Source organism: Mytilus galloprovincialis, chromosome 7 (assembly GCF_965363235.1).
Source record: "Mytilus galloprovincialis chromosome 7, xbMytGall1.hap1.1, whole genome shotgun sequence".
Classification (NCBI taxonomy): domain Eukaryota; kingdom Metazoa; phylum Mollusca; class Bivalvia; order Mytilida; family Mytilidae; genus Mytilus; species Mytilus galloprovincialis.
The window spans coordinates 94,526,302-94,541,126 of NC_134844.1; the positions used below are offsets into that span (position 1 = coordinate 94,526,302).

The 14,825-nt window shown below is 40.0% G+C and overlaps 1 long non-coding RNA gene across 1 annotated transcript; it reads right to left on the bottom strand.

Moving 5' to 3' along the window:
• Positions 1–12,654: 12,654 nt before the first annotated feature.
• Positions 12,655–13,110, bottom strand: LOC143082065 (uncharacterized). Its single transcript, XR_012980252.1, has 2 exons — positions 12,943–13,110; positions 12,655–12,724 (listed from the first exon to the last, which is right to left on the bottom strand). It is a non-coding gene; the product is annotated as an uncharacterized LOC143082065 (long non-coding RNA).
• Between the last annotated feature and the right edge of the window lie 1,715 nt (positions 13,111–14,825).

Below are 14,825 nucleotides of genomic sequence, written 5' to 3' on the forward strand. Positions count from 1 at the left end.
CAAACTCATTGACTCTAAAATAATATTTTTCAATTCAATTCAATCCAATATTTTATTGGAAAGAGCACAATAGAGGCGTGATCCAAATACAGATAATTATAATATTAAAACAACATATAAATGAAATAAAGATGCATGTAACAACAAGTTATAAGACAATTCTATGTATGTCATTACATCATCACCAAAAAGTTTACAGATCTTTAGATTAATATTAAGAAGTGTGTAAATTTTTAAGCAAAAACAAAAAACATGAATCGTTTTTGAGATACGGTGCGACATGTGAAACCCCCCCCCCCCCCCCCATGTTTTAGTTACAGGGTCCCGTAACTCAAATAGTTTTAAGGTTTAATCTTATTTTCACAAGAAAGTCTACAGTTCGTTTAACCATCATAAGAATCAATTGGATAAAGTTTCCTAAAATTTGGAAAAGCTGTTCTTAAGTTACGGTGCGACATGTTTTTACGCCGGACAGACAGAAAACAGACGGACGGACAGACGAACGCCGGACCTTGGTTTACCATAATACGTCCCGTCAAAAACTTGAAATTGTTATTAAGAAACAAAGGTTTCCACACCGTTAGTTAGATGGATTTTACTATTAACTGTTTTTCCTTTCTGTTCATATAGCTCATCAACTGATTACAGTTCTAAAACATCCTTGGCTTCCTTATATTTTGGCTTTGGTGTTGTACACTGATAAAGAAAAAATCCGGAAAGTGGTGTTGTCGCTTGTCGTTCTCATTCATCATTTTATTTTAATCGGCAATCATCGGGTGATTCCGCCACTCTCCTTTTATTAGATGAAGGTACGGAATCGGCCGAGTTGTGACGGACGCATCCTTACGAATCGACAATTCTCGGGTGCATCTGTTATTCTCCTTCTATCTATGATGAAGGTACGGAATCGGCCGAGTTGTGACGGACGCATCCTTACGAATCGACAATCCTCGGGTGCATCCGTTATTCTCCTTCTATCTATGATGAAGGTACGGAATCGGCCGAGTTGTGACGGACGCATCCTTACGAATCGACAATCCTCGGGTGCATCTGTTATTCTCCTTCTATCTATGATGAAGGTACGGAATCGGCCGAGTTGTGACGGACGCATCCTTACGAATCGACAATCCTCGGGTGCATCTGTTATTCTCCTTCTATCTAAGATGAAGGTACGGAATCGGCCGAGTTGTGACGGACGCATCCTTACGAATCGACAATACTCGGGTGCATCCGTTATTCTCCTTCTATCTATGATACAGGTACGGAATCGGCCGAGTTGTGACGGACGCATCCTTACGAATCGACAATACTCGGGTGCATCCGTTATTCTCCGTCAATCTTAGATGAAGGTACGGAATTGGCCGAGTTGTGACGGACGCATCCTTACGAATCGACAATCCTCGGGTACATCTGTTATTCTCCTTCTATCTATGATGAAGGTACGGAATTGGCCGAGTTGTGACGGACGCATCCTTACGAATCGACAATACTCGGGTGCATCCGTTATTCTCCTTCTATCTATGATGAAGGTACGGAATCGGCCGAGTTGTGACGGACGCATCCTTACGAATCGACAATACTCGGGTGCATCCGTTATTCTCCTTCTATCTATGATGAAGGTACGGAATCGGCCGAGTTGTGACGGACGCATCCTTACGAATCGACAATACTCGGGTGCATCCGTTATTCTCCTTCTATCTATGATGAAGGTACGGAATCGGCCGAGTTGTGACGGACGCATCCTTACGAATCGACAATACTCGGGTGCATCCGTTATTCTCCTTCTATCTATGATGAAAGTACGGAATCGGCCGAGTTGTGACGGACGCATCCTTACGAATCGACAATCCTCGGGTGCATCTGTTATTCTCCTTCTATCTAAGATGAAGGTACGGAATCGGCCGAGTTGTGACGGACGCATCCTTACGAATCGACAATACTCGGGTGCATCCGTTATTCTCCTTCTATCTATGATGAAGGTACGGAATCGGCCGAGTTGTGACGGACGCATCCTTACGAATCGACAATCCTCGGGTGCATCCGTTATTCTCCTTCTATCTAAGATGAAGGTACGGAATCGGCCGAGTTGTGACGGACGCATCCTTACGAATCGACAATACTCGGGTGCATCCGTTATTCTCCTTCTATCTAAGATGAAGGTACGGAATCGGCCGAGTTGTGACGGACGCATCCTTACGGATCGACAATCCTCGGGTGCATCCGTTATTCTCCTTCTATCTAAGATGAAGGTACGGAATCGGCCGAGTTGTGACGGACGCATCCTTACGAATCGACAATCCTCGGGTGCATCCGTTATTCTCCGTCTATCTAAGATGAAGGTACGGAATCGGCCGAGTTGTGACGGACGCATCCTTACGAATCGACAATCCTCGGGTGCATCCGTTATTCTCCTTCTATCTATTGTGTCTTTATTTATATTGTATGTTTCTCTGTAAACTTGTATCTAGTTTTTAGAGAATAAAGTATCTATCTATCTATCTATCTATGATGAAGGTACGGAATCGGCCGAGTTGTGACGGACGCATCCTTACGAATCGACAATCCTCGGGTGCATCTGTTATTCTCCTTCTATCTATGATGAAGGTACGGAATTGGCCGAGTTGTGACGGACGCATCCTTACGAATCGACAATACTCGGGTGCATCCGTTATTCTCCTTCTATCTATGATGAAGGTACGGAATCGGCCGAGTTGTGACGGACGCATCCTTACGAATCGACAATACTCGGGTGCATCCGTTATTCTCCGTCAATCTTAGATGAAGGTACGGAATTGGCCGAGTTCTGACGAATGATTTATAAAGCAGGCCTTTTTGTTTCTCGTTTGATTTGTTTTCATTATATCGGGGCTTTTTATAGCTGATTATGCGATATGAGTTTTTCTCACTATTGAAGCAGTACGGTGGTTTGTAAATATTAACTTCTTTGTCATTGGGTCTCCTGTGGGAAATTATCTCTCGTATCACATCTTCTTAATTTTATATTGAACGCTTGGAATTGTTTTGTTTTTTTTTAAGTTATCCTACTATAACACATGTTATAGTATTCTCAGATCAAACGGACTATAAATTGAAGCGATTTGTCAGATAATTAGTAATTTCGATAAGCTTCAGAAGATTGCATAATAATACTATTTATTTCAAGTTTATTCCGATGTATTGATTGGAATGTGAACATGCTTTAATATATAATCATCTGAAAACTTTTATATCGATAATTGCTTTTAAATTACCTCTGTATCGGTATTTCACGTACTATTGTGTGTGTGCATTGCAACTCTTTTTCCCTTTAAATAGTCCCTTAAAAGTACGTTCGGTCCCTTTTTGTATAAAATGTTGAAACAGTTGATAAAATAAATGTGTATTGATATAAAAATACAAGGGCATAGATTGTTCAATAGTGTTCTAAACTCGCAAATACATATACGAAAATATGAAAGTCAGAGTTTTCGATTCCGCGAACACTCACTAACAGTTTACTCTGCATATGAGACCATTTTAACTTCTATAAGTTATGTATTTAATGTCTTTAAAAAAGAAGTCCGTGACACAAAAATGAAACAGCTGTGATTTAGAATACATAAATATAAAAATTAGGAGATGAGGTATGCTTGCCTTTCACCGAACTTCAAATGGATGTTAGCAATTATAGGGAATTGTACGGCCTTCAACAATGAAAAAAACCATACTGTATGGTCAGCTATAAAAGGTCCCGATAAATATGACAAACATGTATAGATGCTGTAAAGTATCGGAAATTTGTAAGAAGTAAAGCATGTTATAACAGTAAGATTTAACATCACATTGTAAAAACAAGATTTCATTTGAAAAAAAATCAAATAATTTGCATTTGAAAAAAGAGTCAAATAATTTGCATTTGATATAGGCTATTAACGATCTTATCTATTATATAAAGTTATGGATTCTAAATAGTTTGGCCAAGCGCACCACTAACGTGACGTTCATTGTCGAAATGGTGCAGAAATATTGGTACAATTATTTTAAATTATACAATATTCGTACTATGATAGTATATAGTTACTTGATACAAAAGTGCGAACCACTTTAGATAATTATGTCCCTTTAACTAAGTAAAGATCTTTGAGACTGTAGTACTGACATTGTTGATATTTATCAGTTCAAACAGAGTTCAAGTAAAACGCGACTTTAATCCAGCAGCGAGACATCAGAGACATGACTATAATAATCGCTCTTAAAGAAAAGATATCGAGTGTCATCGATGTGGCTGTACGGGGCACTGTTACACCTCAATATGAATTAAAAAGACAACATCGAGTTCTTATACAATATTTATATATTGCAAACATGTAACCAACTTTTCACATCGAGCAACAACCTTAAAACTGACCAAAAAATACATTAACTCTGTCTTTATCAATGTTAAACACATTAGAATAACCAGAAATTTTAAATGTTCTTCAGTGGCAACTTTATGGCCATAGATAAATAGCACTAATTAAATGCGACAGTTCTAGAGAGCTTGTTCAGATGCTAAGAAAATATTACTATTTAACGGTTAACAGGTGTCACAGTTAAAGTTCATTGTAATGCTAAATGTGGTGTCAATAAAATTCCGATTCAGAAGCAGTTATATGCATACGGAGCTATTAATCCTTTAATGGTCAATAGCAAGATTAGATCTGATATAACATGTGAGGAATCGAGAAAGTGTGTTAAAGCCGATTTCATGGTAATTGGTGGTAATCATACACACATGCTGGGTCGTAGTACAGCAAGTGAATTAGGCATTTTATTGATCGGTCAATCTGTAAATATGATCAATACGCAAGGTGATATAAGGTCACAGTATTCTGATTTATTTTGTGGATTAGGTAAATTGAAGGATTACCAATTGAAAATTTATATAGATAAAAATGTTAAACCAATTGCACAACCAACTAGAAAATCTGTGGAAGAGAAATTATGTGAGTTAGAAGAAATGGATGTAATTGAGCGTGTTAAAGGTTCGACAGAATGGGTGTCCCCATTAGTAGTAGTTCCGAAACGTAACTCGGAAATTAGAATTTGTGTTGAAATGAGGCGAGCTAATGAAGCCGTAAAACGTTCGAGACACCCAATTCCAGTGGATGAAATTTTACAAGAGCTAAATGGAGCTAAGGTATATTCTAAAATTGATTTAGGGATGGGTTTTCATCAAGTAGAACTGGAACCTGAATCCAGAAATATAACCACATTATGCTGAGCCTGACTCAGCTAGTATAACCAAGGGACTGTATCGCAATCTCGGCTAATTATAAAGAATAACAACTTGTGGGTGAAGATTGTAGATTACAATTCCACCAGAAATGATACAGGAGTTTTACAGAGCGTGTATTGTTTGGTAAACTGAAAGAAATAAAAATACAATATTTTACAATATGCACGAAGGAAATATATGAATGTTCAAAGCAACGTGAATATCAAGTCAAAAACGAAAGTAGAATTTGCAGTTCAATTCATAGAAATAACAATTACAGTTCGTATTTGTTGAATAAACGTGGAATTCAAGTTAACGGAATTAACGGTATATATATTTAACAGTTTATAATTGATTTGAAACGTACTTGACGGTGATTTGTCACAATATCCACAGGTGCAGTTTTGTCGTGGCATCCATTTGTAATAGACAGGCGAGGAAGAGATAGTAAGCAGTAGTGAAAATACGGACAAGTCTAGATTATTTCCGGAAAATACGGATGTCTTAAAATTCAATCCAAGAGACTATACAGTTAATATAATTGCGAATGTGATCCAGAATACTCCCCGTCTGAAATCTACCTGATATCACTATTCCATAAGATATAACACATATGAATGTCACTATATAAATCCAAAATATACCATAAGATATAACACATATGAATGTCACTATATAAATCCAAAAGATATACATATAGTTACGCAGGGTTGTTCTCTATGAGAAGAATCATGTCCACGATAGGGCGTGTGTAGATTGCGGCTTTTCCATTAACGATTACTCGCACTTCTGCTTTTCGGACATGTTCGTCTGAACTTTTAAATGAGTTCACTATAATTCCAACGGGCCATTGGGTACGGCAAATGTTTTTGTCCTTTAGAAGAATGACGTCTCCTTCGATGAGATCACGGCGATCTTCGGTCCATTTTCGTCGTTGTTGTAGTAACGGCAGGTATTCCTTCCTCCAACGGGACCAGAAAACACTGGCAAGAGCCTGTACTCGTCTCCATTCGGCAAGACATAGATCTCGTTTATCGAATTCTCCAAGATGATCTGAGGTGAATATGTAGTCGGTTTTCTGTGTCAATAACATAGCCGGAGTTAATATCAACGGATTCTCTGGATCTGTTGATACCGGTACCAGAGGTCTAGAGTTCACTATTGCTGAAACTTCTGCCATTAGTGTGTTGAGCACGTCATGTGTTAGGCTTCTTCCGGCTGCGTTAAGAAGCATAGAATCAAGAATTCTCCTTGTGATACCAATCATTCTTTCCCAGGCTCCACCCATGTGGGACGAATGCGGCGGATTGAAGATCCAAGTTGTACCAGAATTGTATAGAAAGTTCTTGAAGGGTCCATCTTCAACGTTGATTGAGTCAATCTTTAAATCGTCGATTGCGCCGATAAAGTTCGTTCCACGGTCAGATCGGAAAATCTTAACTTGGCCTCTTATAGCGGCGAATCTCCTGACAGCGTTTATGAAGGCTGAAGAACTCATTTCCTCGATTAATTCGATGTGAATAGCTCTTGTCACTAAGCATGTGAATAAAATTGCCCAACGTTTTGAGTTGGCGTATCCACCACGTGTTTTACGTGAAACAATTGTCCAGGGTCCAAAGGTGTCTATTCCAACGTTAGTAAACGGAGGTGAAGGTTCAAGACGGTCCTCAGGCAAATCAGACATGATTTGATACTCGGTTTTTCCTCTGAGTTTGCGGCATGTCACACATTTGTGAATAATAGATGAGATCAAGCGTTTTGCTCCTACGATCCAATATCCTGCGGATCGAATCGCTCCATCTGTGAAATGGCGACCTTGATGTTTTATCTTGTTGTGGTAGTGTCGAACTAATAATGTCGCTATATGATGGCGTCCAGGGACGATCAATGGTTTCTTTTCACGGAGGTCTAAGTCAGATTTGGCAATACGGCCTCCTACTCGTAATAGTCCTCGTTCGTCCAAAAACGGATTGAGGTTAGCTATCGGGCTCCGCTTATTAATTTGTGTCTGACGTTTTATACAATCTATTTCATCTCCATAAATTTCATGTTGTGCAGATATTAAGATGAAATTTTCGGCGTTCGAAAAACTATCCAGAGTAGTTACTGATGATGCCTGTTTTGACCCGTGTAAACGGGAAAAACGTTCCAAGAAGGCTATCGCTCGGACAAGTCCTGTCCAGTTGGAGAATCGATTAAATCTATCAGTTCTGATACCTTTATGCCCAGGTGTGGAAAATGTTTTTGCAACGTTAACAGTAGCACGGATTTCTCCATCTTCTTCTGGATCTATAAGTTGGTATATGTCCTCAGAATTCTTCTGTTCTGAGGAAAGAAGTTGTTTTGGTCCCAATAACCATTCACTGCTGTGAATTTCATGGGCTGGTACGGACCTTGTTCCCGAGTCTGCGGGATTACGGTTAGTTGGTACATAATTCCATTGACTTGGAAAGCTACATTTCCTTATTTTCTCTACTCGATTGGCGACATAGATAAAGAACCTTCTTGTCTCGTTACTGATGTAGCCTATGACTACTCTACTGTCTGTGTAGAATTTTACGGTGTCTATATGTAAATCTAAATTATCCATGATGGTCTGTGTTATCTCGACTGCTAATACTGCAGCAGATAGTTCAAGGCGTGGAATAGTATGACCACTTGTTGGTGCAACTTTAGCTTTCCCAAGAATGAAACCTGTGTTTAGTTCGCCACTACTGTCGGTGGTGCGTAGATATGCAACAGCTGCTATGGCTTTTTCTGATGCATCAGAGAATACATGTAACTCCTTTGTGGCGGTTTTGCTGAGATACGGCACGTAAGTACGTGGAATGCGCAATGTTTCGATAGCAATTAGAGTGTCTCTCCAAGATTTCCACTCATCTGCTGTCTCATCAGAGAGAGGTTGGTCCCAATCGACGGTTTCTGATACTATTTTCCGTAATAGGAGTTTCCCTTGTATAATCACCGGAGCCAAAAATCCTAGAGGATCGTAGAGACTGTTTATCGTTGATAAAATTCCTCTCCGAGTGATCGGTTTGTTTTCTGATGATAATTGAAATAAGAAGTTATCAGTGTTTACGTCCCAGCTGAGACCAAGACTACGTTGTAGGGGTTTGCTATCGCATTCTAAGTCTAGATCTTTAAGATTTCAAGCCAAATCACCGACATGAAATGCAGACATAACTTCCGCACAATTAGAGGCAAACTTGTGAAGGCGTAAGTTTCCATATTTTGCTAGTGCTTGCTGTGTGTCCTTCATGAGCTTAACAGCTTCCTCTTTAGTAGGACATGACGTTAGACCGTCGTCGACATAGAAGTCTCTTGTAACAAAGCTAGTCACGTGACTGCCAAACTCTTGTTCTGATGCTTGCGCTGCTTTTCTGAGTCCAAGCGTAGCAACGGCAGGTGACGGACTATTTCCGAAAACATGAACTCTCATGCGGTATTCGACAAGGTTCTTCTGTAGGTCATTGTCTTTATGCCATAAAAATCTCAGATAATTTCGGTGGTCTTTTCTGACAACAAAGCAGTGAAACATATGTTGAACGTCTGCAGTAACTGCGACCATTTCTTTCCTGAAACGCAGCAATACTCCCAAGAGATCATTGGTCAAGTCTGGACCTGTAAGCAGGACGCTGTTAAGTGAAACTCCGTTACATTTGGCGGAAGAATCAAACACACCTCTTATCTGATCGGGTTTCTTCGGATGATAAACACCAAACAATGGCAAATACCAGCACTCCTCATGTTCGTGCAATGGTGGAGCGAGCTCTGCATGATTATTATCTAAGATTTTACTCATAAATGTAAGAAAATGTTCCCGCTTCACTGGGTTTCTATTCAGACTGGCGTCTAACATGTTAGCACGGTGAAGAGCCTGTGGTCTGTTGCTTGGCAATGGCTGTCTTGGCACTCGGAACGGTAACGGTGCTACCCAACTTCCTTCCGAGTCTCTCACAAATTCGTTGTCCATCTGCTTCATGAACATTTTGTCCTCATATAACTGTCCAGGCTTATCATCGTCCTTTGTTTTTTCAAAGAGTGGCGATTGTAAATCTTTCGTTACAGGGTCTGTGTAATTTTCTCGGATGTCAAACTTGCTTGTGCATGGTTGAAAGGTTGAAGGTTGTCCTGTAGGTAAAATGTTGGTTATTTTAACATTTAATTCAAAGGGTACGTGCTGCTTGTTAATGCAGGTTTCTCCTATCACTACCCAACCAAGTTTCAATTGTTGTGCATATGGAGTTCTTGGTGGTCCTATGCGCTGGTCAAGGACGTGGTGTGCCTCTATAAGGTCTCTGCCAATTAGGAGAAGAATTTGGCAATTTTCGTCTAATGGTGGAATGCTTCCTCTGAGTTCTTTTAGATGAGGGTGATGCATTGTGACTTCCGGAGTAGGAATTTCGTCCCTATTATTTGGAATATGATCACATTCAATCAGTACAGGAAGGTCAAACTTGTCATTACAGTTGATTGATTCCATGATGAAACCTCTTCCTCTTTTCCCGGAGGTGACTACTTTGCCGGAGCATGTTGATAAAGTATAGTTCTCCGGTTTATCTTTGACGTCGAAAAGATTAAAGAATTCGGGCGATGCTAGTGACCGGTTGCTTTGGTCATCAATGATGGCGTACACGCGAATAACTTTGTCCTGGTTATCTTTGTGATAAACATTCACAGGCAGTATTTTAGCACAAGATTTCCCGCTATATGTATCTTTGCAGATCTCAGTACAGGTAGAGTTAACTGAGGTTGCCTTAGTTTCAGCCGATTCTAAAGGCTCCCCGCCGTAGGCTTGCTTAGGCGAGCTAGACTGAGAACTTGCAGGTTGCTGTGGTCTAGTGATGTGAAGTGCGGTAGTGTGTTGTTTACTTCCACATTCTTTACAACTTATGCGTGCGTTGCATTCCCGGCTTGTGTTTGGTAGAATCACAACACTTGTAACAGACATTGTTTTCTTTCAAAAGACCTTTGCGTTCCTCTATTGATTTGGCTCGGAACGCTCGACATTCATTTAAGGAATGCTTTGTATTGTGCAGAATACAAAGACCTTGTTTGCTGGCGTCTCCGGATTGTTGCTCAACCGCTGTTTTATGAGTACCAACTTTAGTCTTGGGGTAAGACGTGAACCTTGGCGCAGCACCTTTTGTATTTGGTGTGACTTTTGACCCAAAGATTAATCCAGGATCGTTTTTAATTCTACTGATTTCACTGATGAATGCAGATAACTCTGTAAAAGGAGGAAAGGCAACGCCGTGATTAGATTTGTATCTAGACGCCCTTGTAATCCACTTTTTCTGAAGTCCATATGGTAGTTTTTCAATGACAGGGTTTATTCCGGTCGGTGAATCAAAATAAGCTAGCAGACAAAAAGCCAGACATCCCAGCTTGGGATTTTCCTTGTGGTATTCTATTTCTGATAGAATGTCAGACAGTTCATAAAGACGTGCGTTGTCCTTATTCGTCAAGGTTGGGAATTTGTCAAGTTTACTCCTGAGAGAGGCTTCCAACATTTCTGGAGCACCATACCGCTCGTCAAGCCTCTTCCATAATCTTTGTATACCTATTGTAGGATTATTGGCGTTCGACGCTCTTATACTTATGGCATGTTTAGCAGACTCAGGACCGAGCCACTTGATCAATAAATCAATCTGTTCCGAGTCAGATACTTGTAACTCGTCTGTCACGTTTTTAAAGCTTGCTTTCCATGTATGGAAGGATTCTGCCCGATCGTTAAAGCTTGTTAATCGGGAGAAAAGCAGGTCCTTGCGCAAGAGAAATCTAGTAATCTCCGATGTTGGGTTGATTTGTTGCTGGTGTGCAACAGGGATCTCTTCTATTACGCCTTGTTTTTGGTGTGAAACAGGGATCTCTTCTATAACGTCTTGTTTTGTGCGTAAGACAGGGATCGCTTCTTTAACACCCTGTTTTTGGTGTTCAGCAGGGATCTCATCTGAAAGGCCTAGTTTTTGTATGCCGGTTACTAATCCCAGATCTGGGATAGAGGTAACTTCCGGTGACTTAGTATCGGAAGGCAAGACAGCAGATGTCCGTGACAGTAAGTTCAGTGCCACGGATGGCACGAACGCTGGTGCTTCGTGACTCAGCTCGATCTTAACTTGAATTTGTTTTTTCTTTTGAGGTCCTGTTACTTCCTTTACAACAGTTGATACAGGAAGTTTATTGACGAAATCTTGCACACGCTGGAGCGGGTCTTCCTTTTCATCAGGAAGATCGCTAAATGCTTGGCTGCCGTCGTATTCTAGAACACGAGCCTCAGCTTCTGCGGCTGCAGCTTCTCTTTGTGCTTCTAGAATGTTCATAGCAGCTTTAATTTCGGTCTTTTCCCGTGTTGCACGTGCAGCCTCCTGTTCCATTAAAGTTTTCCTGCGTATGGCCTCGCGTTTCATTTCAGCTCTCTGGTGTGCAGCCTCAGCATTTCTACGTATAGCCTCTTGCTCCGCCTCGGCTTTTCTGCTTGTGGCTTCTTGATCTGCTCTGATGGCTTCTTGTTCTGCCTCGACCTTTATTTCATTTTGCTTGAAAAGAGTCTGTACTTCTATCATTGCCTCCTGCTTTAGGAGCAAGGCCTGTTTTTCAGCAAAGGCTATCTGAGTTCTGGCAGCCTCTGCTTTAGCACGCTTCTTCCGTGCAAGACTTGAAATGTCAGAGACGTGGGAGCTCCCACTGTGTGAGGATTTCTTGCCTCTAGATGTCTTTGTTTTTTGTAGATTTAGCCTTTGTAAGAGCGAGGCGATGCTCGTGTAGTTTTTCCATAACTAGCTCCACTTTGGACAGACGTAAATCCAAAGAGAGTTTACATGCATCAATTTCTTTTTGACTCTCCAAATGTTCGGGTCCTTTTCAGAAAGTCTAGGTATTCATCTGTGAGCCTAGGATAATTATTAAGGCTTTAACAAGTTTGTCCTGGACTGTTAGGAGTTGCTGGAGATCGTTAGGAGGCGTTGTTACTTCCAATAACTGGGATTCAATGTCTGCCCAGAGAGCCTCTAGTTCCTGACAGAACTTGTCACGTTTTTTCAGTGAAAGCTCCTTGTCCTTTTTCCGTGAGGTCACGTACTCGCCTAGCCTCGGGAGTTTCATCTGACTGTGATGTATTAGACGGATTTTCTAATACTTCAAGGACATCTCCTTCTTGGGGCTGAATCTCTTCTTGTTGTTCCACATGACTGGGATCCATATTGACTCAACTTTGTTAGGTTGCTGTCGAGTTCACACAAGAGTTTACACTGTCAGTGTAAAGGTATGTACGTATGTACGTTGCTACGTTGTCGTTCCTTGTCTGGATATGTAAAGACAGGTTGTCGTCAATTTACTATGCTGAGCCTGACTCAGCTAGTATAACCAAGGGACTGTATCGCAATCTCGGCTAATTATAAAGAATAGCAACTTGTGGGTGAAGATTGTAGATTATAATTCCACCAGAAATGATACAGGAGTTTTACAGAGCGTGTATTGTTTGGTAAACTGAAAGAAATAAAAATACAATATTTTACAATATGCACGAAGGAAATATATGAATGTTCAAAGCAACGTGAATATCAAGTCAAAAACGAAAGTAGAATTTGCAGTTCAATTCATAGAAATAACAATTACAGTTCGTATTTGTTGAATAAACGTGGAATTCAAGTTAACGGAATTAACGGTATATATATTTAACAGTTTATAATTGATTTGAAACGTACTTGACGGTGATTTGTCACAATATCCACAGGTGCAGTTTTGTCGTGGCATCCATTTGTAATAGACAGGCGAGGAAGAGATAGTAAGCAGTAGTGAAAATACGGACAAGTCTAGATTATTTCCGGAAAATACGGATGTCTAAAAATTCAATACAAGAGACTATACAGTTAATATAATTGCGAATGTGATCCAGAATAACATTCACTACCCATGTTGGATTATTTCGTTATAAGCGATTTATGTTCGGAATATCGTGTGCACCAGAAATGTACCAACAATGCATAAAAATGACTTTAGAAGGTTGTGTCGGACAACGAAACATATCAGATGATATAATTGTATACGGATGCACTCAAGAGGAACACGACGAGCGTTTGAATAAAGTTTTGGACCGAATGCGCGAAAAGGGACTAAGACTTAATAAAGACAAATATAGGTTCAATATGGACAAAATGACTTTATGAGACATGTACTTTTAGCAAAAGGAATCAGTCCAGAAAAGTCCAAAGTCGAAGCCGTAACAAGTGCGAGAAATCCGAAAACCGCATCGGAGGTGAGAAGTTTCATCGGACTTGTAAATTATTGTGGACGCTATATACCAGATTTCTCAACAGTTTCAGCACCTCTCTGAGAGCTAACGAGAGCAAAAACTAAATGGATATGGTCAAGCAGACATCAAGACGCGTTTGATGAATTGAAAAGATTGTTAGCAAGTGCAAAAACGCTAGCGTATTATAATAGTAACGCAGAAACACACGTGATAGTAGATGCGAGCCCTACATGTAGGACTTGGAGCTATTTTGAGCCAGAAACAAAGTGATGGGATAGACCTGTTACATTTGCAAGTAGAACACTGACCGATATCGAACAACGATATTCTCAAACCGAGCGCGTAGCCCTTGCTGTCGTATGGGGATGTGAACGTTTTCATTTGTACTTATATGGGAAGGAATTTATTTTAGTGACCAACCACGAACCGTTAGAGGTTATCTATTCCCCGAAATCTAAACCACCAGCTCGTATTGAAAGATGGGCGATGCGTTTACAGCCTTTTACGTTTAAGGTTAAGTACAAACCAGGACCGCAAAATGCAGTAGACTGCCTTTCGAGATTGTCGCAAATTCAAGATGAGACTTCAGGTAGAAATATTGCAGAGGAGTATGCTTATGTCGTAGCACAAAATGCAGTTCCGAACGCGATGACGTTTAAAATGATTAAAGATTCCGCACATTTGGATAAAGACATTAAACAGATTTTGAATGGAAAAATTTCAAAGTCAAACAATCTTTTCCGTTTCCGAGAAGAATTATCAGTTGTTGATGGTGTACTACTGTAGACCTTTTCAACATCTCTCGACACCGACTAATGACACCTACAGTTTACAGGTAAAATGGATGGGTCGTCTCAAAGACAAAAACAATCATGATTATCAATACATAACATATTGGATTGGCGGTTATATACTGTCTTGACTATATAGATTCAGCACAAATATCAACCAAATAAATAAATAAATATATGTCTCTGTCATATAATATTCTTATTTTGTATGATTTACACGACATTTCATGTTGAATTGATTCAAACAAATCAACAACCATTCTGCATCCTGATCCGTTTTCTCTTAAATTTTATGATTAAGCGAGTCTTTTACCAAATATATGCCGCATGTAAATACCGATTTATTTGTTAGTGTAAAAGCTTTTATGAAATTTTCCATTGATGAAAAATACTCACTGGACTGTCCGTACCACACTTGTGAACACGACCAAATTTGCATTTTTCAACCGATCTTCATCTTAGTTGATGTACACATTCAATTTCCAGAGGGATAATTACATTCTTAGGAAAATATCACATCTATTTTTTTTATCAACGGCGGACT